The sequence below is a fragment of the Hylobates moloch genome, unplaced genomic scaffold (assembly GCF_009828535.3).
Source record: "Hylobates moloch isolate HMO894 unplaced genomic scaffold, HMol_V3 SCAFFOLD_3, whole genome shotgun sequence".
Lineage (NCBI taxonomy): Eukaryota > Metazoa > Chordata > Mammalia > Primates > Hylobatidae > Hylobates > Hylobates moloch.
Window position 1 is genome coordinate 108,554,242 of NW_026652278.1, and position 25,944 is coordinate 108,580,185.

Below are 25,944 nucleotides of genomic sequence, written 5' to 3' on the forward strand. Positions count from 1 at the left end.
ATTTTAATCTTAACTCTCGAAGTTCCGGGGCAAATAACTTTTTGGCCATGTCTCAGTTTTCTCATCTGTGAAAAACTCAACAGTTTGAAAATTTGAGGAGATAGTATGTGCAAAAAAAAAAAAAAAAGATATGTAAAACTATATATAAATGTTAATCAAGACAAAAAATAGAAATTTTAAGTCATGATTTCCAGAAGTTTGATGAAATAAGTGATTCAGACCACGTTTCTTTTGAAAACAACAAAGTGAGGTGGGGAAACGTTTCAATAAAAGATCAAACACATTTGAAAAAAATTGCTAGGCTAAAATGCAAATAAATGTGAAATTCAGGAGTTTAGGCATAGTATCAATTCTGAGTTTGTTGTTCCTTTTATTTGCGAGGAATTGGGGGCACATTAATTGTAAGAAATAATATTAGCTGGTTTTCCAAATGTAACTATCATTGCATTTATTAGGTAAAACTTTTGTGGCCATAGTTTAATTTACCAGGGTGTTTATTTATTTATGTATTACAAACACAGGTTGCCAAAACAAATATACTTATCAAAGACTTCTTTGTTGATAAGTATATTTGTTTTGACAACTTATGTTAATGCTACATAAATAATATGTATAGATCAATACTTATATAGATAGCAAACATAAACTCTGCAAACAACATTAAATTCAACTACTTTAAGTGCTGTAAAGCAATTTAAAATAGGAAGAAACTGGGAGGTTATACTCATGAAGAGTATTTCCACTGTGTGCTTTTTCCAATTTCATAATTTTTGCCTGAGGGCAGGTCACAGGCAGGGACATGCAAGGGAATCAAAACTCAGATTAAAAGTTACGATTTAGTGTTTGGGTTTTAAATTTATTTTTATTGATCCATAATAATTATACATATTTATGGGGTGCCTGTGATATTTTGATCCATGCAGACACTGTGTAATGATCAAATCAGGGTATTTAGGATCTCCATCACCTCCAACATTTATCCTTTCTTTGTGTTGAGGCTTGAAGACCTAGAAGATTGATTGATTTGGGGGGAGAACACAGAAATGAAGAAAATTAAAAAGAGAATTCCTAGAAAATAAGGAGCCAGAGAGGAGAAACTTAATTATAAATACACATTCTTCCACATTATATAGCTGGCACCTATGCATTTGTGGGCAATTTACAAGTGGCCAAACTAAGAATATTAGCAGAGCAGACAGCTCAGCTTTTGCTTATTTAAAGAGTAACAAAATTTGAAGTTGGAATAAATTCAAGCTAACTCCCTGCTAAGCAAAACAAAATCAACACTTTTCAGAGAATTATAGAGAACTAATAATCTACAAAGTAACATTCAAAATGGCTAAGGTATGATAAGAAACACATAAGAAAAACCTTATCCATTTATTTTCAAACTAACCATTAGGGAGTATGCCTATGTATAAAATTTACATACCTGTACAATTAATTTCATGGCACGCATACTGGGTTCACGCCATTGCATTCCAGCCTGGGTAACAAGAGCGAAACTCTATCTCAAAAAAAAAAAAAGAATTACATTTTGAGCATGAGTTTTTCATTTTTAATTCTTTTTACTCATTCATCCTTCAGAGAGTATACACAATGCCTATACAACAGAACAAGTAACAAATGGAGGCTAACAGTAAGATGAACCAAATGTTGCAATCAATAACAATTTTGAAAAGCAATATATCATTATAACTAGTTGAACACATGTTCAAAAATAAGGGAAGCTATGTTTATGTAGAATGAGTGGAGAAGAAATCTAAACATAAAAAAAACCGTTCATAAAAGAACCAAACATAAACTTTTAAACTGAAAAATACTATACCTGAAATGTGAAATTCATCGGATTGGTTCAATAGCAAATTAGAGATAAAAGGTAGAGATATTAAAGGCTGATAAATATTATTCAATCTAAAAGATAATTAAAAAAATTAACACATACTGAAAAATTGCCAGACATTATTAAAAAAGCTAACATGCATAATTGGTAGTCCCAGAAGGAGAAGAGAGAATGGAAAAATTATATTTTAATAGATAAAGCCTGAAAACTCCTCAGACTTGAAAAACAAACTTACAAATTTCTCTTTAAACTCAACATTGTAACATTGTGTGTTGGTTGATAACATAGATGTAATATGTGTGTACATATAGATAGATATGGCATTAAAGATAGGAGTGTGGTCATACACAGTTGTAAGATCCTCAAATTTCATGTAAAGTGGAGCATTACTGAATCTTAGTAGACTGTGAAAAGTAAAAGAATGTGATATTCTTAGAGAAATCATATAATATCATTTGAAGAGATTTAGCTAAAAAGCTTACCTACTAATTACCTTCCAAATTCTAATAAACACAAAAAAAGTAAAAAAGGAGAAACAGGAAAAAATTGGAATAATCAATAAACAGAAAACAGTACAAATATATCCAACCATATCATTAATTGTCTTAAAAGTAAGTGAAACAAAGTACGGAGGCTTCAAGATTTATAAGATGAGAAAAGACACCACTATATGCTTCCTAAAAGACTTAAGCTGAGGATAAATGAATGGAGGACTACACACAATAAATATAGAAACATATTAACAAAGATAAATGTTGAATAATGAAGAGATGGTCAACTTATCAGAAACATAAATAGAAGCTTCTGTGTATTATTTGGGCTTTAAGATAAATTTTAAAACTTTAGCTTATAAGAATAAGAAATAAATATGTTTCATTTCAGCAACTGACATAACACCTAGCAATAAAAATCAGTGAAAATAATATTTAATATTTTAAACCATGTAGGGCCAAGTGACAGCTATAAAGCTATACCAAATATATACAATATGCATCATTTACACAAAAATAGGCCATACCCTTGGTCGTAAAAGGATTCTCAATATAAATACGTAAGATTTTAAATGACTATGTTATTTGTTCCAGAGTATATGTTCTCTGAGAATGAAATTAAGTTAGAAATCAATAAGATACATAGAACATTCTAGACTTTTGGGAAGTGTATAACACATTTGTTAATAACCCAAGGTCAAAATAAAAAGTTACAAGAAAATAGGCAATAGTTTGCACTGAAAGATTATGAAAATAAAACAGACGCTGGGTGCGGTGGCTCATGCCTATAATCCCAGCACTTTGGGAGACCGAGGTGGATGGATCACCTGAGGTCGGGAGTTTGAGACCAGCCTGACCAACGTGGAGAAACCCCATCTCTACTAAAAATACAAAATTAGCCCCGCATGGCGGCACATGCCTGTAATCCCAGCTACTCGGGAGGCTGAGGCAGGAGAATTGCTTGAACCCTGGAGGCGGAGTTTGCAGTGAGCTGAGATCACGCCATTGCACTCCAGCCTGGGCATCAAGAACAAAACTTTGTCTCAAAAATAGAAAAAAATAAAAAAGAAAAGAAAACAGATGATGAACAGGATGCAGAAAAGCAGTGCTCAGAAACAAATTTAACACTTGAAATATTTATATTAGAAAATTACAAATATCTACAATTCCAACATGATTCTAATTTAAGCAGCAGAAAAAAAACAAAATAAATCTAAAAAATGAAAGAAAATAAATGAAAGAATATTTAACAGTAGAACTAAATATATAAAACAGGAAATTAAAACATCTGGCTCATTGAAAAAGATCAATAAAATTTTGAAATGACAAGCTATAAAAATGATTATGAGCATAGATACATATATATGGTAAATCTGAATTCAAGTCATTCTCAGACTTTATCTCTGCCAGGACTTTTCCTTCCTTTTCATACCTAAACTCCAGAGCTATATTGATTTGGCTTTAATTTACCAAGGATAAAATGTTACTGCAAGTCTTAGCATCATATTCCCTATTCTTTCATTATTGGTTCTACTACTACCAAAAGTAGTACTAACACTACAGCACACTGAAAATTCCTTTAAGTTTCTTAATCAATGCAGAGGTATTGGGAAGCAAACACGTGTGGTCTTTTCTTACCCATAGGAAGTAGGGCAGGGGTCTGCAACCCCCAGGCCATAGATGTATACCGGTCCACGGCCTGTTAGGAGGTGGGCCACACAAGCAGGAAGTGAACAGCAGGCAAGTGAGCATTACCGCCTGAGCTCTGCCTGAGCTCTGATCCTATCAGATCAGCAGGTGCATTAGATTCTTATAGGGGCCTGAATTCTATTGTAAACAGCACATGCGAGGGATGTAGGTTGCCCACACCTTATGAGAATCTAACTAATGCCTGATGATTTGAGGTGGAAAAGTTTCATCCTGATATCATTGCCCACCACACCCTATCTGTGGAAAAATTGTTTTCCACAGAACGGGTCCCTGGTGCCAAAAAGGTTGGGGACCAGGGCCATAGAGGATGGCTTCTAAACATTTTGTTTATTAAGAGTCTTATGTCCATTAAAGGAGAAAAAATCTTTTTCATGTAGGGTGAATATGATTACCTGCATAAATATGTGTATATGAAATAGATGATACTTTGTTTCAAGTAAAAAATAAAAAGGGGCACTTTTTTTCTAAGTAAAATAAATCTCTAAGTTTTAATACAAAACTATTTTTTAAAAGCTAAAATTAAGGCAAAGACTTTCTGAATTGTTTTTAAACTTTTATCTTGTTTAGCAAGTCATTTTAAAATTACAATGTGTGTGTGACTGTATCTTTTTACATTTGCTATGCTCTCAGTCTTTATATTGCATGTTTAACATAGGCTCCATTGTGGAGATATAATTTACACTCTGAAGGACCATGCCTACATTTTAATTGGAATTTAATTACATTAAGTAGCCTGTTTATTAAAATATCCGTTTGTTCTTAAAAAGATTCTACAATAATCCCTTCTCATTCAATTTATAATCAAATTTGAGGCTATTATTTATTTCAGAGTTTTGTCATATCAGCGGTACTAATCTAGATGTTAGATTAAATTTGGGCCTGTGTGTGTATCAGAATTATTTATGCATGGGTTTGTGTATCTCAATCATGTGTACATATATTTCAGAATTATACACGTATAATGTGTATGTGCATGTGTATATCAGAATTCTATATGTATGTGTGTTTCTATCAGAACTATATGTGCATATCAAAAATATGTAGATATCAGATATATATTAGAATTTTCTCATGCTTAATTTTTATTGCATATTTTTTCAAATAATTTCTGAATACTAACACTATATTTTCACTTTTCTATATATAAATTTAAACACCATATCTAGTAATTTCCCCAAAGGTCAGAAGACAAGTTCTTAATCAAATCTGGCTTTGCCATTTAAGATTTACATTTAGTCCTTTCAGGAAGAACCGTTGTTTCCTCTCTGTCGTCAATGATCACAGGCATGTGTTTGGTGGTGGTTCTAGAACAGTTTCTATTTTAAGCCTGTTGTCTGGAATAATAATTATTATTCCCCCTTCTTACTCTTAAATGTTCCTGTGTTTGAATAATAATATATGTGGTCTTCAGCCTCTGGAAGCATTTTATTTGTAAGGTTTATGCATCACCATGTCATCAGGAATAGATACCTAGCCTCTGTCAACTCATCACCATGCACCTACTGAGATATAAGCAATATCTTTCTCATTCTGATTTTATCCACCTAGATTTCCTGGAGTACTACTCCAGTGACTCTTTTGTCCAGTCACTGGTCTGGGCAAACTAAATTGTCTTCTTTCAGACAACAAAGTGTCCACAAATCTGCTGGTTTTTTCCAATCATTTTTTATTCCTCTCTGGCATATGTGAAAATTTGGATCTTCCCTTAAGACTCTCTCAAAATACAGGAAAATGGGGATAAAAATTAGCACTATGACTCTCTCTGCTTAGACCCATGATGCCACCACTTGTACTCTATGGACCCTATCCTATTATGAATACATGCACAGAAAATATTTACCTTCAAAATCTCACCTTGGAGGTTAGTATATTTCTTCTCAGCGTTTGGATTACTGACCTTACCTGGAAGTTAATTTTTCTCCCCATCCAGGTCTAGACCTCTAGGTAGGACTGGGCACAGAGTCCTCATCACTGAATCAAAATATCTCGTAGCCTATTGATAGCAGCAGGAGACAGATGAATTCTGAGACAGACAGGGATGGGTCTCCAGTGAAACCTGACCTTCAAGCCAAAGACAATTTAAAGACTGAAAGCTGAGCTGCCAGTTCCAGATGGAGTCCATGACTGGAGTGAGAACTCCCTCAATGCCTTTTAGCCAATTGAACGGTGCTTTTTCCAGGCCGACAATTCAGCACACACTTACCCATTATGAGCCCATAAAAATCCCAGACTCAGCCTCACAGATGGCTACCTGTTTTTGGGCCCCCTCTCAAACAGAAGGATACCCACTCCAGGTCCCCTCTTACGTTGAAAGCTTTTCTGTCACTCGATAAATATCTTCTCTGCCTTGGTCACTCTCTGGTGTTCATGTACCTCATTCTTCATGGTCAGGGGCAAGAACCCAGAACCCGCTGAGCTGTAACACTATTACCTTCCCTCCGGCTCTTGTTTAACAGGGGAGAAAAAGCTGTTGAGTGCCACATGCTCTCACTGGCCAAGCTGTGGGCAGTGGAACTGAATGAGATGTGATACTTCCTGGGGGCTCAGACCTCTGTACTTCTCACACAAAAGGTGTTAACGCTCCTTAAAGCTCGGCAGTTGCTGGCATCTCTAAGTTTCTGGGTGACGCAGCATCCCCCTCATCCACACACTGGGACCCAAGGCAGAAGCCAGTCGCAACACACCTGGACTAGCTGCAGGTTGAGTGCAAAGCCACTGCAGGCACAGAATCCTGGCTGATATTGCGAGCAGCAGAGCACAGTATGCCAGCCTGAGTGGGTGGAGTGAGCGCAGCTGGCTTGAGCAAAGCCTGGGCAGAGGCACTGCCAGCCATGGAGAATTCCAGTTGGCAAAGTGGCACCAAAGAACCCCATGTTAATATTATAACTCTTTGTTTCCTCTAGCTCAGAAAATAGTTATTTAGTCCACATAATGTTTAGGGGGGCACAATGTGCATGCAAAAGAAAAGTTCAAATTTATCCCACTTGTTTTCTATCAAAATAACTATGTGAAATTGCTAAAATTCAAGAGTTTTTGAAGAGGGGGTATATTCTGGTCCCAATATTAGCTCTTTCACTTAGAGGAAAAAAGCAGCTATATGAGTAAAGTATGCCAAATAAAGAGTGGAGTTGAAACACAGGGAGAAAAATAATTTTTAATTAAGAATTCACTGTTCCATCACTCCATTTTAGATAGGGGAGTGGGGCCAAGATAGTTTAAGCAACATGGTCACAAACTAGTAGCTTATTTAGATAATTATATGGTAGCACAAAGTAAGGAAAACAAAGTTTAAGGTGTCTTTAGTTTTTACATATTGCACAACATATTGCTATACATGATCAGAAAATGAGAGATTCCTAATACACAGGGCCCGAAAATAGAAAAAAAATGTTTATCACTATAGGCAGTCAACATGGGTATAAAAAAAGTGAAGCCAGTAACCTGCAGGAACAGAATCAGTAGTGAGGTCATAGCTACAAAGTTTGGAACCTCTCTTAAAAGAAGAGTGCAGCTATAGCTTTTCAAAATTTTCGAAAAAAGAGCTCTCATGGCGCCACTGCACTCCAGCCTGGGCGACAGAGCAAGACTCTGTCTCAAAAAAAAAAAAAAAAAAAGAGAAAAAAAGTAATTTCTGACTATAATTTATATCATATGAGAAAGTAACAGATTTTGTTGAAAGACCCTTTGAGAGTAATACCTATCATTTTCTTGTGTCAACTTAGAACTCTGAAATTTTCAAAAGATAGTAACAATTTTGTTGGGTTATTAAAAAGGATAAAGTAGTCAGCCTTCCTTGATTTTCACTATTGTTCTTTGAGTGTTGCTCATGATTGGTGTTTGATTCTTTCCTTTTTTGGTGTTTATTACTTTGTTTATTCACTAGGGTAAGAGTAAAAGCTCATGGTATGATAATCTTTACAGGAAATTACTTTCCCTCTCTTAACATACCCCTACAGATATACTAACCTAAAAATTGACAGAATTTTGCTCATGCCTTTCATTCCATAGCCGAGCAAAAATTCACCTGACTCTTCAATTTCAGATTCAGAATCATTATGTATTTGAACACTGTGTATGGCTTCATGGGATAATGTAGTGGAATACTGAGAGAGAATCTATCTGGCATTGTCATATAGTTGCCATTTTTTTATTTTTATTTATTATTTTATTTTATTTTTTATTTTTTTGAGACGGAGTCTTGCTCTGTCACCCAGGCTGGAGTGCAGTGGTGCCATCTCCGCTCACTGCAAACTCCGCCTCCTGGGTTCAGTCCATTCTCTTGCCTCAGCCTCTGAGTAGCTGGGACTACAGGCGCCCGCCACCACGCCCGGCTAATTTTTTGTATTTTTCGTAGAGACGGGGTTTCACCGTGTTAGCCAGGATGGTCTCGATCTCCTGACCTCGTGATCTGCCCACCTCGGTCTCCCAAAGTGCTGGGATTACAGGCGTGAGCCACCGCGCCTGGCCCATATAGCTGCCATTTTAAACCTGAATATAGTAATTTTGAGGATAATGACATACGTCAGGGGAAAGAAAAGAAACTACCATTGAAATATTATTATTGGGTACTCTGTAGTTTTTAAAAAGTAAATCACGTAATAAAAACTTAAAATGCCAAAAAACGTCAAGTCACCAAATACAAAGGCAAATCTATTAACATTTCAAAACTTGCATTTTATACAAGCATTTTCCTTCCCTCCCTCCCTTCCTTCCTTCCTTTTTTGAGATAAGAGTCTCACTCTGCTGCCCAGGCTGGACTGCAGTGGCGCGATCTTGGCTCAATGCAAGCTATGCCTCCTGGGTTCACGGCATTCTCCGGCCTCAGCCTCCCAAGTAGCTGGAACTACAGGCATCCGCCACCAAGTCCAGCTAATTTTTATTTTTTATTTTTTTGTACTTTTAGTAGAGATGAGGTTTTACAGTGTTAGCCAGGATGGTCTCGATCTCCTGACCTCATGATCCGCCCGCCTTGCCTCACAAAGTGCTGGGATTACAGGCGCGAGCCACCGCGCCTGGCCACAAGAATTTTCTTAATAAGTGAGGTGAAACAACAAAATCACCTGAAGCAAGATTCAAATAGGATATAGAAGTAACTAAATCTTACACTTAAAAATATCAGAATACATCTAGCAAGAAAAGATTTAAAATATTACATATATATAAAAATCAATATAATATTATGGGCATACATATTTTGTTGACAATTTAAAAAATATTTAGCAGGTACTTGAATATTTGAAATTATATAAAACCAATTAAAATGTATTTAGGAGAAAATGCAGGCATTTCAGGTAACAATCAGAGTACACTTAAAGCCTTAGAGAAATAAAAAAAACACATTATCTTCCTCCAATTTTTTTTTTTTTTTCTGAGACGGAGTCTCGCTCTGTCGCCCAGGCTGGAGTGCAGTGGCGCCATCTCCGCTCACTACAAGCTCTGCCTCCCGTGTTCACGCCATTCTCCTGCCTCAGCCTCTCCGAGTAGCTGGGACTACAGGGACCCGCCACCACGCCCGGCTAATTTTTTATATTTTTAGTAGAGATGGGGTTTCACCGTGGTCTCGATTTCCTGACCTCATGATCTGCCTGCCTCGGCCTTCCAAAGTGCTGGGATTACAAGCGTGAGCCACCGCTCCCAGCTGAGTTTGAAACTTCGTAACAGAAGAGGTAGTGCCTTGTGTACTACTTGAAAGCACACCATCCTGGCTAACAAGGTGAAACCCCGTCTCTACTATAAAATACAAAAAAAATTAGCCGGGCGTGGTGGCGGGCACCTGTAGTCCCAGCTACTTGGAAGGCTGAGGCAGGAGAATGGCATGAACCCGGGAGGCGGAGCTTGCAGTGAGCCATGATGGCGCCACTGCACTCCAGCCGGGGCGACAGAGGGAGACTCCGTCTCAAAAAAAAAAAATTGGGGTAAATTAAATAAATAAACCAGTGTATTTGAACAGCTAGTGCAGAGTCTAAACTATGAATGCACACTAGAAGATGTCAATAAATTGTATGAAAATAAACCTAGAAGAAGTGGGTAGTAGAAATCTGTAATAGAAAAAGATTAATAAACTCAAAAATTTGTATTGTCTATAGTAGAACTCCAAAATTGAATATTTGAAATTAGTTATGATGCATGTAAATTGGGAATAATAATATTTATTTTTCAATTTTGGTGAAGATTTATTTGAAGCACTAAAAAAAAAAAAAAAACACATTTTCCAAAATACAAGTTTAATAAATAATGCTTTATTGTCTACTATAGAGCTGAAACACAACTTCTTAGGACAATAACAATCACTGACACCAGAGTCTTAGCTATAAGCAGAGAGAGGTTTGAAGCCCAGGAATTTAGAATAGAATAGGATTGGCATTGAATTGACATTAAAAAGTATTCAGGAAGGGATCTAGTAAATTAAATACTGTATTAAATTGGCTGACCAACTTTTTCAGAGGAGTAAACTCAAGAATCTATGAACAAAGACTAATTTAATGGGATGTAGTATGTTCATTTTCACGAATGTACATATTTGTTTCTAAGAGACTTTAAAGCTTAATTATCAAAATAACAGGAATTTATAGTTAAAATTGCTAAATTCTCTTCACAAAGTACTTTAGGTATTTAGAAGCAGAGCTGAAATCATAATTTATGTATTCCTAGTTATATATTCAATTAGTTGGGCTTATTCAAAAATTCCTGATTGAGTTGAAACAGAGCAGGTATTGAATTGGTTATTGTACAGAGTGAACCATATATGCTAATATAAAATTCAGTGCCCAAGTAAAAATATTTAATTTTAGATGAAGTTTATCCCAATGAATAACATCCTTAACAGCCCATTTCTAGAAAAATTATAGTGGAAGAATTGGCAGTTAGACTAATGAGTTTAAATTTTTATATCCCAAATAATTTTGTCTTGTATACAATATATATCTTCAAATCGATTTGTTTCAATAATAAAGAGAAATAGTGCTCACAGATTGCTTGAAGTCAACAGCACATTGCGGTTACATGTGGTTCTTTATAAGTATGATGGTTCTTGTTTTCTGTCAAACTCCCCTGAGCTTAAAGGGAAATATGGCAACAAAACTTTGACAATTTCTCATAAAAGCAATACTGAATGTGGTGAAATCTACTCTAAAATCTCAGTGTTGAATATTGAACAACCAATTTATTATGGATAGATTTTTACCCATATAAATAATGTGAATGTCTAAAATAAAAAAAAAAATCCTGATCAAGAATCTCTAACATACCTTAAAGTCAAAAATGGCAACAACATAAAAGCTCTATAGACCTGACAGTCTGATGAAAAGTTCCCATTGTGGCACTATCTTTTAGAAGATATATAAATCAAGTGATTACAACCACTCTTTCTTTTTTTAAATTGGCCTGTAAAGTTACTGGCAGAAAATCTTTAAATTCCAAATGAAAAATAATAATGCAATAACCACACTCAGCTATGACCTGAAAAAATGTATAACAATCAATGTAATAAAGACTGTCTAAACTTGAGTGTTTTTTTTTTAAAGACAGAATAATACATCCATATATAAAGGTCATTTTGCCAGCCAAATATTCTCTGCAGGGGAAAAAAATGCTGATAAACATTCATTTTTCTTAGGTCGTAATATATTTTTACATCCTAGAAATGCAAGGATTCTGTTTCCAATGTTTAAAATAATCCTCTGGGAAATGAAAACATCTCTGCAGGAGGCTATTGTAAATATATGTATCATTCACCCTGTATGTTTGTGAGGAAAAAATATTTTAAGCATTAAATATTTTAAACTACCATGAGTTTAAAAGTCTATGTTTGTGGAAAAATGAAAAAATAAATATAAAATTCTTGGCTGAGAAAAGCCTTTAATATAGACACACTATAATAATTTATGTGTATTCTGGATATCCATGCCTAGCAGAAGATCGCTTGTCTTTTCTTGAAGAACCATTGATATCGATACTTCAAAAGAAAATCAAGAGATAGTCCACTATCTGTTCTAAACAGTTTATACAAATTGTACAAAAAAGTATTATTATTTATTATCTCTAAATTTTATATTAAAATTTTCACTAAAATGCTTTATAGTGAAGATACCATAGCTGTCCCTGTAAATTACATACCATTGCGCACTACACAGATGGATCAGAAGGTATTAGATGAATCTTTTAAAAAATTCAATTTCATGTTAACATGATGGCATACACTATTTGTGTTGAAGTTCTTTCCATTAAGCACATTTTTCGATGGATGTTGGGGCAGGGTATGGTTTCGGGATGAAACTGTTCCACCTCAGATTATCAGGCATTAGATTCTCATAAGGAGTGCACAACCTAGAGCCCTCACATGTACAGTTCATAATAGGGTTTGAGATCCTATCACGCAGTTGCTGATCTGACAGGAGGCGAAGCTCAGGCAGTTATGCTTGCTCGCCTGCCACTCACCTCCTTCTGAGCAACCTGGTTTCTAACAGGCCATGGACCAGTATCAGTCCATGGCCCAGGAGTTGCGGACCTTTTCTTTGGAGTAGTTTTTCTTATGTTATTGTGATATAGTATATAATGTATAGTAGAAAATACACAAGTGTTAATGTCAATCCAAATTTAGAATTAAACTGGGCTCTACTACTTCTTACTTTGTGATCATGGGAAATTTTATTAACCTGTTTAGTGTGTTATTTGTATCACATCTGGGAAGGTTGTTGAGAATTACATCTAGTGCTTGTAAATCCCTTGCTATGTCATAAGTATTCAATAGATTATGGATAATTTAGTTATAGTATTCTACATTAATATTGAACCTATTATTATTGAAACCTTAATTTCTTGGTCTGAGCTTTTATTTATTGAGGGCCTATTATATGCTTGAAATGAAAAAGAGCTAAAAACACTAAAATGAAAACACAGACAAATAACTCCCTGCTCTTAAAATCTTTCTGGCAGAAAAGAGAAACATTAAATATATCTGTCAGAAAAATTTCAAGAGTGGTTTAATCCAGAAACATATCAGCATAGCATAGGGGTATAAATTAAGGATACCTAGGGATATCAAGTTAAGTTTGTCTGAGAAAGTGACAATTCAGCTGAAATATAGATAAACAGTTGTAATTAGATCAGTGAAGGTGGAAAAGTGTAGAATTAAAACATTGACTCATAAACTATGAGTCTCAACTTTGGCTGCACATGAGAATTAGCTGGAGAAGTTTTAAAAAATCCCACTGCAGACATCAACTAACATAAATTAAATCAGAAGCTCTGTGGATGAGATCTAGGCATAACTTTTTAATGATCCTCAGGTGATTCCAATGCACAGATAATTTTGAGAACAACTGACTCAGAGAAATAAAAACTATAAAATTTTAAAGAAATGATTTCAGTTGCGCTAAAGTATAGAACGAAAAAAACGTTAGCGACCAGTGGGCACAAATCCCAAGTTTAATTTTTTTTAATTTAATTAGAGTGCTTCAGTTATTCAGTAATAGCTAATGACATATGATGTAAACTTTCTTTTGACCACATTTGTGGCTCTTAACACCTTCCAATTTTTCTATTATGGTACCATGTCATGTATTTTAATGTTCTGTTTGCTATCTTCTGGGTACATTCCTTTGTTAATGATGTTCTTATAGTGGGTTAATTAGGATATATCACAGTGCCCTAAATAGGGTCTGAACAGAAAAGACAGTGAAATACATTCACCTCACTTGCCCCATGTGGGGGGATGTATTTGATGCTTAACAAAGAATGCTGTGATGATTGAAATAAACTTGAATCAATAGAGTGCTGGGGAAAAAACACTGGACTTGATGACAGGAAATGATGTATGCAAATTACTAACACCTCACAGAATGATGTTGGGAATTTGGGCCTATTATTATAGAATAAAGTGAGCAAAGGAGAACAGTTCTATGAATGGCAATTTGTGATAGTCAAATTATGGTTTCTGACTTTTTTTTCTACTTAGTTCTCTTTTTGTAACACGAGACACGTTTTCTAAGGTCCTTTGCAATATTATGAGTTTATCTGCAAACTGTTTATCTATACAGTGTTCACACTGAATGGAAATCTAATGAACACTAAGTGCAGTGTAAACATGAGTTTTCTTAAGCAGCTCAGTTCTTCCTAAACCATACTCTGAAAGCTATATTTTTTGACCTTGCGAAAGATAATTACCCTTATTATGTCTTTGACTTCAACTGTTAAAAAAAGCCATAGACTATTAACTATGCTATAGAAATTGTGAGATGCTTATAGAAATGCATCTAATTATGTTTTCATGATGCTTTGAAACTCTTGAAAGAAATGTTATAAAATAGCAGAGGCTATTTTAAGTATAGTGTTTCTTTTGTGATTATTACTGTTTAATTTTTATAGAAAATTAACAATCATTACTGGTGGAAAGTATCGGAGTCACATGGTGGTGAATCCATATGGGTCTGCAGGAACCTTAATTCTTGCCTCCTTAGAAGAAAGAATTTGATTGTTTATCCTTGTGATAGTTTGCTGAGAATGATGGTTTCCAGGGTGGGGGGAGGGGGGAGGGGGGAGGGATAGCATTAGGAGATACACCTAATGTTAAATGATGAGTTAATGGGTGCAGCACACCAACGTGGCACATTTATACATATGTAACAAACCTGCACGTTGTGCACATGGACCCTAAAACTTAAAGTATAATAAAAAAATAAAAAAAAGAAATAATTTGACTGACAGGCATAAGGCAGAAAAATAGACTGAGGCAAGTTTCAGAGCAGGAGTGGAAGTTTATTAAAAAGGTTTAGAACAGGAAGGAAAAGAAAGAAAGGAAGGAAGGAAAAGAAAGAAAGGAGGGAAAGTACACTTGGAAGAGGGCCAGGCGGATGACTTGAAACCAAGTGTGCCGCTTGACCTCTTGACTTGGGGTTTTATACATTGACAAACTTCCAGGATCTTGCACTACTTCTCCCCACCCCTGAGATCTTATTGGGAAGCTTCTGATCAATTTCATGAGTTTTCTATCTGTATCTATTAGTAGACTGCCTTTCCCTAGTGCTGGCTGTGACCAATTATTACTTTAGAGAAACAGTTAACAACTGCCTGACCATCACCTGATGGTCGCCCAATACTCCTGGTGTGTGAGGGGTGGTGGTGAAGGGAGAGCCCTCTCCTACCCTGTTCATACCTGACTAGCTACCTACTGTAACATTAATCACTATCTTTTATTAAGCATTGATGTTCTGAGGACTGTTGTAAGGTTTTAAATTTATTCAATTATTTTATTCACTAAAATCCTATAAAATACTTATTAGCTTTATTTTACAAATGAGAAAGCTTATGCTAAAGAGAAAAAGTAGCTTATCCACTAACACACAGTAGGAATTAGCACTCACAGAATCACAGGATTCAGAGTTTATGGGAATCAATATTATTTCAAGTTTCTTTTCTGTTTGAATATTTTAATCACTGGCATTAAGAATAATCTGTGTGAGTCATGGTTAAGAAAGATTAATTAATAACCCACTATACGTCAAACAAGGTCAAACAAGGTGCTGGTCACTAGAGTATGGTGGTGAATTTAAAAAATATGGTCACTGCCTTCATGGATTCTAATGGAGCATCAGGCAAAACCAAGCTATCAAGCAGGTGTAGTAGGTAATATCAAGAAAGTTGAGGCTGGTGCAGTGGCTCTCACCTGTAATCCCAGCACTTTGGGAGGTCCAGGTGGGCAGATCACCTGAGGTCAGGAGTTTGAGACCGGAGACCAGCCTGGCCAACACGGTGAAACCCTGTCTCTACTAAAAATACAAAAATTAGCTGGGCGTGGTGGTGGCCACCTGTAATCCCAGCTACTCAGGAGGCTGAGGCAGGACAATTGCTTGAACCCAGCAGGCAGAGGTTACGGTGAGCCAAGATTATGCCACTGCACACCATGCTGGGTGACAGAGCGAGACTCCATTTCCCTGCCTCCAAAAAAAAAAGTTGATTATGGCTCAGCGTATGTAACAATTTATGTAGGAGTTTATTTGACAGAAGATGATTAAGAAAAAAATGTCTCTAACCAGAACTGTATAAGGTGAGATTGAAAGAACAAAATGAGAGGCCTATGAGAAATGAGATAATTTCAGCCAGAGGAAATAACATATCCAAAAACTTTGTGACTTCTATGGTTGTAGCAGACTCATTAGGAGAGGGGTGAAATGGAATGTGGTTGAAGCATACATGGCCTTAAAAGATCATCATAAAATATTTGATTTTCATTTTAATTCCAACAATAATTCATTCCAGGTTTTTTTTAGTTTGTTTTGTCTTATTGTTTGTTAATTGAATGAATTATTTCTTTCTGTATCTTATAAATTGTGTTATAAGTAACATCTTAGATATGGACTTAAATGGCAATATTGATAATTGCTAGAGGCTCCATGTGGACTAAGACTCTGAAGTCTACAGAGCCACAATCTTAAAGAAGCCCCACACTTTTGTGAGATTTACCTCGAGAAACCCTGCCAGGTTCTCAGTGAGGATCCGAGAAAGATGCCCTCAAGACTCTGGCAGGGCTTAGAGAAGGGTGGCACCCATTGTAAAGCCTCTGTCCTCCATTACAAATGCTCACTCTCCAGTAGATGGATTTTGTTTAAGTTTGTGAAGTAGAATCCTCTACACTTTTCTTCCTCTCCAGCTTTCCTGTGTCATTTAAGGGGAAAAAGCACAAAGTTAACAAAAAGTATGGCTTCAAGGAAACAACACTGGGAATGTTACAGTCAGGGAGACGAATAAAAGGCAAGGAAACAAACAACGACAACAACAACGACAACAACAACATCAACAACAACAAAAACAAAAAAGCTACACCACTGGAGAAATGATATAAATGTTAACAAAGACTATCACCAAGACAGCCCTAAAGTTCCCCTCAGTTTGACTGAAATTTACAGAGGCTTCTTCAGGCCCCTGACCTTCATTTTCTTATTTACTTTTGAAAACTAGGGTGTAATTGTAAATGATTCTTCTGCTCCTCTGGGATGTAAAAGTTTGAAGACTCTTGCCAGGACTTTCTCAACGACCTGGGGGCCATCCCTTTGAAATATAATCAAGGAAGATAGTCCCTTGTCCCTGTTTCTGTGGGAGGGTAGGATCCTAACCTTGTTTCTCCTATCTGTGAAACTACCTCCTATCAGGAAAATAGAAACAAGCGTACTTTTCCTTTGAGTATAGTCAATTAGATGGCCTAAGAGCCACCCATCCCGGTTTTTAAAAGCTCTCCTGCCTTTTGTTAGAGTGGAGTTGAGTATCCAGACTTGGTATGTTCTCTCTTCCACATGGCTAATAATAGTATTGGAAAAAAAAATCAATTTCTGTTTCTTCATCTTTGTCCATTGTGATACAGTTTTCTTTTATTTTTATTTTCTTTTATTTTTTTGAGATGGTCTCACTCTGTCACCCAGGCTGGGGTACAGTGGCATGATCAAAGCTCACTGCACCTTCTGCCTCTCAGGCTCAAGTGATCCTCCCACTTCAGCCTCCCAAGTAGCTGGAACTACAGTCCTACACCACCACATCTGTCTAATTATTGTATTTTTTGTACAGTGAGGGTTGCATCATTTTTTCTAGGCTGGTCTCGAACTCCTGGACTCAAGTGATCCACCTATATTGGCCTCCCAAAGTGCTGGGATTACAGGCAGGAGCCTCTACACCTGGCCCAGTGTGATTTTTTAACATTTCGTTGGTGCCATGACCCTGATCAGGACTGGAATCTCCATGAAACTCTGGATCTTTCGCCCTAAGGAAAGTGCACACCCCTCACACCCGTGTTGACTTTGGCTAGACTCTAGGAGATACTTCAGTGAGTCTGAATCTTGATTCTGTGCTATAGACATTTTGAGGCATGACAGGAGTGGATTTTGATTCTTTTGAGCAATTATATAAGGGTTAGAGTCCCCTTTGGGTTAATATCCTTGCACATTTTAGAGTCTTACAAAACCAGAGACCTCCTGTTATAATGGAAATAGATTCACAATCTACTGATACTCTTCTGCCTCATATTCCTGCTCACTATGTGCTAGGGGACTACACTACATGCTCTGTCCACTTCCTTTTTTTTCTTTGGCATGATGCTAGAAAGGATAATTTAAAACTTCAATTGCCTTTTTGGGAAACAAGATCTCCTGAAGCTGGTTCATCTAAAACTTCTCCCATCTCTCACTTCCAGTTTTCTTTCTCTCTTGCCCACCTTTAAGCTTTCCTGTAGCTCCCTAAAATCCTTTGATCTACCTTCTCCATCCCTTTACCCCTGAATCATCTTTTTCTTCCTACTTCGGCCCCTCAAATCCCAATATTCACTTGAATTCTGGGTCCCCTGACCTCTTCAGAGCACTGAAGGGGTTCATGCACCCCAATAGTAACCCCTTGGTACCAGAAGAGCTAATAGAAAACAGATGGGGTATTTCATCTATTCACATGGGTTTTGGAGAAACCCAGATATCTTCTTGGTGTCCCTTCAGCTCCTCACCCAAAATTTAGTCTACAGCCTTCACAAAATTACATATCAGTGCACAAAAAAATATTAAACGCCTTCTTCACAAATATTGGTGGGAAGCTTTAGCCCTCTTATTGGGACAGTAACCACAATTTGTCTCAATTGTCAGAAACACAATTCTGATAAAATCTAAAATCAAACAGAGTTGAGAGTCAACAGCTACAAAAACAGGTGACTTTTGTATTGCTGTGTTTATGCCTGACTCATAGCTAAAGTTTTAGAATGAAAGCTAAAAGATCTTTATTTACATCTGTCTCATATATATTTATGTATACATTAGGTTACGAATGTGACATTTTCCTACCTCCAGATGGTATTACCAAATTCATTTATAGAATCACTTAAAGGAGCTCTATTATAATTGCCATAGAAATAAATAAGTGCTAATATATTAAATATTCCTAAATATAGAAACTAACCCAAATGTTTTAAAGATTCAGATTTATATAATTTGAGTAAGCCTTTGGCAAATAAGACTTATGTAATATTTGTTTACGGAACAAAGGCTATGTCTTCTGAGTAATCAGCATTAAGTATAATAAGACATGTATTTTCTTCTACATGAGTTTACTAATTGAATAAGCTAATATTATATTTATAGGATATTTAATATTCTAAAAATAAATTTGATTTGATCAAATTCAATCATGACAAATTTTATTTAAAAATAATATGTTATAATATGTCTGTTTTAAAATAATTTTCAAAATATGTTTGGTAACTTGAAAACTTAGAAATACTAAATAAAATAATAAATATTCATCAAACATTGACATTATTCTAAGTGAGATAAAATACTGAAACATTATTAAGCGTAAGTTTAAGTTTATATAATTTTGCATCTTATTTTTATATGGTATGCAAAAAACAAATGTATTTGAGTCTGTTAATAAAAATGTTTATTTTTAGCTCACTGAGAATCTAGAATATAGATTTTAGAATTTATAAATTTTAATATGATGTGATGCAGATAAGACAGTGTTTCTAATATGTATTCAATACTGTTGAGTGATATTTCAGTGAAGTAAAAATATGTCACATTTTATAGAAAGTAAGCCATATGCTTAGCAATTTAAAACTAATATCCACGAGCACTAATTTAATAATAGATGTTAAATATGGAAATCTAACCAATATCTACTCTCTCCAAACTTGTTCAACATAGTTTAGTAGCAAAAAAATCAGACGTGGAAAACTTGTGCTCAAATCCTGATTCTGCCACTCTTAAGCAATTGAACTCTAAGGAAGTTATTTAGTCTCCCCAAGGTTCAGTTTCCTCACAAAGATAGTAATACTAGAAATCATAACTGTGTGTGAGTATTCAATACTATTTACGCATTTGAAAATATTTACCCAGTAAACACTGGGCAGTTTTATTAGCAAATATTTTTCAAAGAGAAAACCAAACCTTCATGTATGTGGAAATAAAAAAAAATCCAATTTGATTATATTTGCACAAAAATGTATTTATTATATTGCACAAAAATATTTATTCAAATATATATTTTGAATATAAAATATTCTGGGACTTGTGGAGTCATTGCAAAACCGAAGGGCCAATGTTCTAGAGAGAAAAGAATGAGAGGTGAAATTATATTCTGAAATTGTTTTTTATGGATGTAATTTACTAATATTCAGATAAGACAGCCTCTGTAAAAAAAAAAAAAAGAAAAAGAATAGAGTTTTTGTAGTATTGTTTTGCTGAATAAACTTGGTTTAAAGTTTGCAAACTGATGATGTGCTAGAATAAATACACCAAGAAATTAGTTGATGCCAGATTATTATAAAACCATCAGATCTCATGAGAACTCACTCACTATCAGGGGAACAGCATGGGGGAAACTGCCCCCGTTATCCAATTACCTCCACCTGGTTCTGCCCTTGACACATGGAAATTATGGACATTACAATTCAGGTGAGATTTGAGTGGGGCCATAGAGCCAAACCATATCAGGCCATTTGCCTCTAAAAAGGGATATCTGAGACTGGGGAATGTATAAAGAAAAAAGGTGTAAATACCTCATGGTTCTGCAGGGTGTACAAGAAAGGTGATACTGCATCTGCTCTGGTAAGGGCTTCAGGGAGCTTACAATCATAGCAGAAGGTGAAGGGGGAGCAGGTGTGTCAGATGATGAGAAAGGGAACAAGAGAGCAAGGAAGGAGAGGTCCCAGACTTTTAAACGACCAGGTCTCATGTGAACTAACTGAACAAGAACTCACTCATCACTGAGGAGATGGTGCTAAACCATTCATGAGAGATCTGCCTCCGTGATTCAATCACCTCCCACCAGGACCCACCTCCAACTTCAAAATCAGATTTCAACATGAGATTTGGAGGTAATCTTTAAAGTCCTCAAATAAAATAATTTCTATATGCTTTAGAATCCTCAAAGAAAACTTTACTTTAGAGTCCTCAAAGAAACTTCTTTAGGGTCCTCAAAGAAAATAACTTCCTTAGAGTCCTCAAAGAAAATAATTTCTATATCCTTTAAAATCTCTTTCAATGGAAGGTGAAATAATGATAACTTTATGGAAAAAAGTTAAGAAAATCTGTAACAAGTAGAAATACATTAACAGAATACTAAAAGCAGGCTTTTAGGAGGAAGTAGTTGATGATAGCAGGAGGATTGAAGGAAATGCAGGAAAGAATGAAAATCAAGTAAAATATATATATGTGAGAAAAAACATACAGCCGAGCGCAGTGACTCACTCCTGTAATTCCAGCACTTTGGGAGGCCAAGGCAGGTGGATCACGAAGTCAGGAGATCAAGACCATCCTGACTAATACGGTGAAATACTGTCTCTACTAAAACTACAAAAAAAAAAAAAAAAAAAAAAAAATTAGCCAGGTGTGGTGGTGGGCGCCTACAGTCTCAGCTACGCGGAGGCTGAGGCAGAAGAATGGTATGAACCTGGAAGGTGGAGTCTGCAGTGAGCCGAGATCACGCCACTGCACTCCAGCCTGGGTGACAGAGGGAGACTCCGTCTCAAAAAAGAAAAAAAAAAAGCAAAAGAAAGAAAAAGCAAAAGAAAGAAAAAGCAAAAGTATACATGTGCATGCCTATATTGGTTTAATTATATGCAGAAATACGAGTGTAGAAACAATAATGCAAAATGAAAGAAGGCCAAGTAGATTTTTGTGTTCTATGGTTTTAATAGTTTAGGGAAGGTGTAAAAGTAATTTTATATTGTAATAGTTCACTAATGTATATTGTAACTCCATTATAGCCACTGAAAAAATAATAAGATGACGTATATCAAGTTAATGAGAAAAATAACAAATATTCTTTGAATCTAAATAAAAATACTAAAAGAAAATACAAAAGTTAAAATAAAAACTACAGTAATATGATATAAACACAACTTTGTCAGTAAATTAAATATAAGTAGGTGAATTTTATGTACCAATTAAAAATTGGATTGTTAGAATGAATTACAAATTTTACAATATCTGTATATAAGAAACAGAACTTAAATTTAAGAATAAGAAAAAGTTACGCATAAAAGGATGAAAACAGATACAAGCAAATGTTATTAAAAGAATGTTGGTGTATCTACTCTTATTGCTGACTAATGAAAAAGTGAAGTATAAAGGAGATACTGATAATGATAAAGATGAAAATATCGACATAAAGTTACATTTAAAATCTGTGTGTACTGAATAGTTTTAAGTATATAAAACAAAATCAAATGTATGAATAGGAGAAATTGACAAATTCACGCCCAAATTAGTTAATTGGTAAAACAGGTAGTAAAAAGTCAATAAACAGTTTAACAGATCTATAAAACAAACTGAGTATCATAACATAAACAAAATGTCGAACCAAAAAAGCCACACACATAAGATGATGCCATTTAAATTTTAAAAGCAGGCAAAACGTACCTATGATCTGATAAATCAACACAGGGGTTACCTATGAGTGGGTTAATGATTGTGAGGGAGCACAAGGGAAAGTTTTGAAGTTTGAATTATTTTCTGTTACTATACATGGTGCTGGTGACACGAGTCTATTCACTTCATGAAAGTTCAAGTTGTGCAATTATGGATTATGCATTTTATATATGTTACATTTTTATAGAACATTTTCTTTAAAACATGCCATCCACAAATAAACACACACACATACACATATATGTACACAAAAGATATTATGTGGTTAAAGAATAAAATAATAGCTTGCTTTCTTTTGAGATGAAAAAGAAACAAAGCATCTCCACTCTCTGACAACTTTAGAGATATTTCAGGATACTGCATCAGAATTTCTCGTATTGAGAAACTTTCTTTGTATCAGTTATCTTAACATTCCATTAAGTCACTTAAAAAATTAGAATAAAATAGCTTGATTCTCTTTCCCATCCCTAGGCAGAAGAAGGGAGAAAACTTGACAAACTGTTTCATTAAAACAGCCTGGAAAGTGTTTTTTAAAATCAAAGGTAAAAAGTGAATTGGTGTTCCTAAAATTTAAGAGAAACCATGTTGGCCAAACAAAATAACATATAGGCATTATCACTCCATCTGTCTCCATCTATCACATACCACCCCTTTCTGTTTTTGTTTATACACAATATTCACTTTCCCTACCTGACATAGTTTAATTATTTCATGTAAATCAAAAGCACACTTTGCCCTCCTTCAAGAAAGAGTAGAGCCAAAGTTCAATTACTGCTGAAACTGAAAGTTCAAGATCTCTAAGTGATGTTCATTCCTTGTTTTGAGTTGCTTAAGCCACACCTAATTTTATTATTACACATTGTATATATGTATCAAAACATTACACTGTACCCCATACATATGTACAATTATTATGTGTCAATTAAAAATAAAATGAAGTGTTATGGGCCAATTGACATATTTACTAACAGCACCACATTGTGTATACCATTGGCTAGGCTTTGCCAGGGTATGTAAGCCAATTCTTTGCCTTTTAATATTGCCTCTTGAGTTTTTTTCTAGATTCCATTCTTATACCACTTATATAGAAGAAACACAATTTTCCCGTAACTTCCACAGAGAAATCACAAAATTAATATTGTGTTATGCATGCCTGTTTGCTTCCTATCCTGATGAATCTAAATAGCTAGGTAACCCTCTGTGTTTTCAATTCTGTGGGGAAAAAATTTGTCCATTATATTTATTTCTCCCTTTATTATTAAAGCCTGAAATTCCATACAGCTGAGTATGCTGGGTAATAAAATATATTTATATCACAGGAGGGTTATTATGTATGATACCAAAAGTCCTGCCATGAGTTTTTGCTTCCAAAAGACAAATGAACGACTTCCACTGCAATATTTTAAACCTCTTTCACATTCAAAGTAATATGAATGCTATGATTAACAAAATGAACATATATTTACAGATACACAAATATACACAGCTAGTTCAAGTTGCAATTTTTTTTTTTTTTTTTTTTTGAGACGGAGTCTCGCTCTGTCGCCCAGGCTGGAGTGCAGTGGCGCAATCTCGGCTCACCGCAAGCTCCGCCTCCCGGGTTCACGCCATTCTCCTGCCTCAGCCTCTCTGAGTAGCTGGGACTACAGGCGCCCACCACCACGCCCAGCTAATTTTTTTGTATTTTTAGTAGAGATGGGGTTTCACCGTGGTCTCAACCTCCTGACCTCGTGATCCGCCCGCCTCGGCCTCCCAAAGTGCTGGGATTACAAGCGTGAGCCACCGCGCCCGGCCTGCAATTTTATAAAATACATTTTGGATAAATGCCTTAATATCTAAATGTGCTTCTAAATGCTTCAATTTTCAAAAGCTATTTACTTTTCATGACAAATTCATAAACCAGTTCCTGGTTTTCGACCTCATTGTGCAATGTACCTGTCTTAACATGTTATAGCCACTTACCTCTATTGGTTAAAACTATACCTCAAAAAACAAAAAACAAAAAACAAAATGTCTAGTATACATAACTTATTAACTGATAAATAAAGCATTGTTAGTATTATATGTTATTGTAATTAAAGTTGAAAAAACAGAAATGAAAATATATATTTTATTGCAATGGAAAGAAGTCTCAGCACATAATCACTCTAAAAAATCATTACTATTTTATCACACATATATTGATTATCTAAGTCAACATTTTTTCAATCACTTAAATATTTATTTGTATTAACCAAGTGTAATTTTTAAAAGTCATTCAGTATCAATGTATTTTACTATTGTTATATTTCCTCCTTATAATGGAGCTATAACATTCTTTCAGTGATGCAACAATTTCTTTTAACTTTTACTATGAAATTTCTTTATGTTTCAAGTTATGTAATTCATTTAGGCTAAAATAAAGTTAAGTCGAATATAAAATGTATACTACATTTAAAGCATTGATAAGTGGCATTATTTATTTATGACATACTCAACGTGAAAGAGGATTGTATCTTATATTCTGATGGTGAAGCACAGAGTATTAAAATTTAAATATGTTTAGAGAGAAATAAAATATTTTTCATCTTATGGATGGGATTACTCAAGGAATAGTTCTTAAAACATTACACATGAAAATATATCCATTTACTGAATTTGCCAGCTCTTCTTCTCAGGTAGGGCATTTAGCAGTTTTTAATCTTTACATGTGACAATTTATGGAATTAATGAATTAAAATTATTATAGCACTTAAATTTACATCACATTTTTCCATATAGTTATCTCATTGACCTTATTTGATGTAATATAATGAACTTGTTCTTGATATAAGATTTCAGCCTTCATATGAGAAAATTAATTTTATGAGAAAATTAATTTTTTTCACTATCTCACCATTAAAATGGTGGTGAAGGAGTTTCAGGAAACAAAACACAACAGCAGTCACTTTTGTCCTCACTGGAGATCATTACACAAAGTGTATTTATTAATAAATTTTGTTTAAATAAGCAAATAAAATGTGTGGTCCATGTCATTGGCACTCTGCCCATTTCCTTTTCAGTATTTAATGTTTTTGTCCACACCAGACTAACTTCCAACTGCCAGCCTCTGTGACTTTCTCCCTGAGTATATTTTCTGCTGTCTGGAACCTGCTATGTCTACACCACATGTAAGTGCCAGTGAACTGACATGTTCCTGGGAGCAGCTCTCAACCAGTGATTGATGGGAGTTGATGTGGATATACCCCAGATCCCTTGCCTCCAGGTGAGATCATTCTGAGCAGTGTGTACTAAATGGAGTCCCATAGTTCCAAAGCAGCACTTATCTTCAGCTGCTCACCATGGTAACTTGCTTAATAAGGCACCCTGTATTGGCTTCTTTTCCTTTCGTGTCTCATTTCTCCTCCCCTGTACAAGTGTTTCCTGAGAACAATTTCCACAAGAATTTTATGCAAATCCTCATATCACAGTCTGCTCCTTGGGAAGCTCAAAATAATGCAAGCAGTTAGACCAATAAAAATTATAT

The 25,944-nt window shown here is 35.2% G+C and overlaps 1 long non-coding RNA gene across 1 annotated transcript in view; it reads right to left on the minus strand.

The window, feature by feature from the left end:
• Positions 1–848: 848 nt before the first annotated feature.
• Positions 849–25,944, minus strand: part of LOC131382966 (uncharacterized) — a 54,085-nt gene continuing 28,989 nt past the window's right edge. Inside the window, exons 2-4 of the long non-coding RNA XR_009212602.1 lie at positions 16,504–16,695; positions 1,433–1,507; positions 849–1,007 (exon numbers count right to left, since the gene is read on the minus strand). This is a non-coding gene — a long non-coding RNA (uncharacterized LOC131382966). The remainder of the gene's footprint in view (positions 1,008–1,432; positions 1,508–16,503; positions 16,696–25,944) is intronic.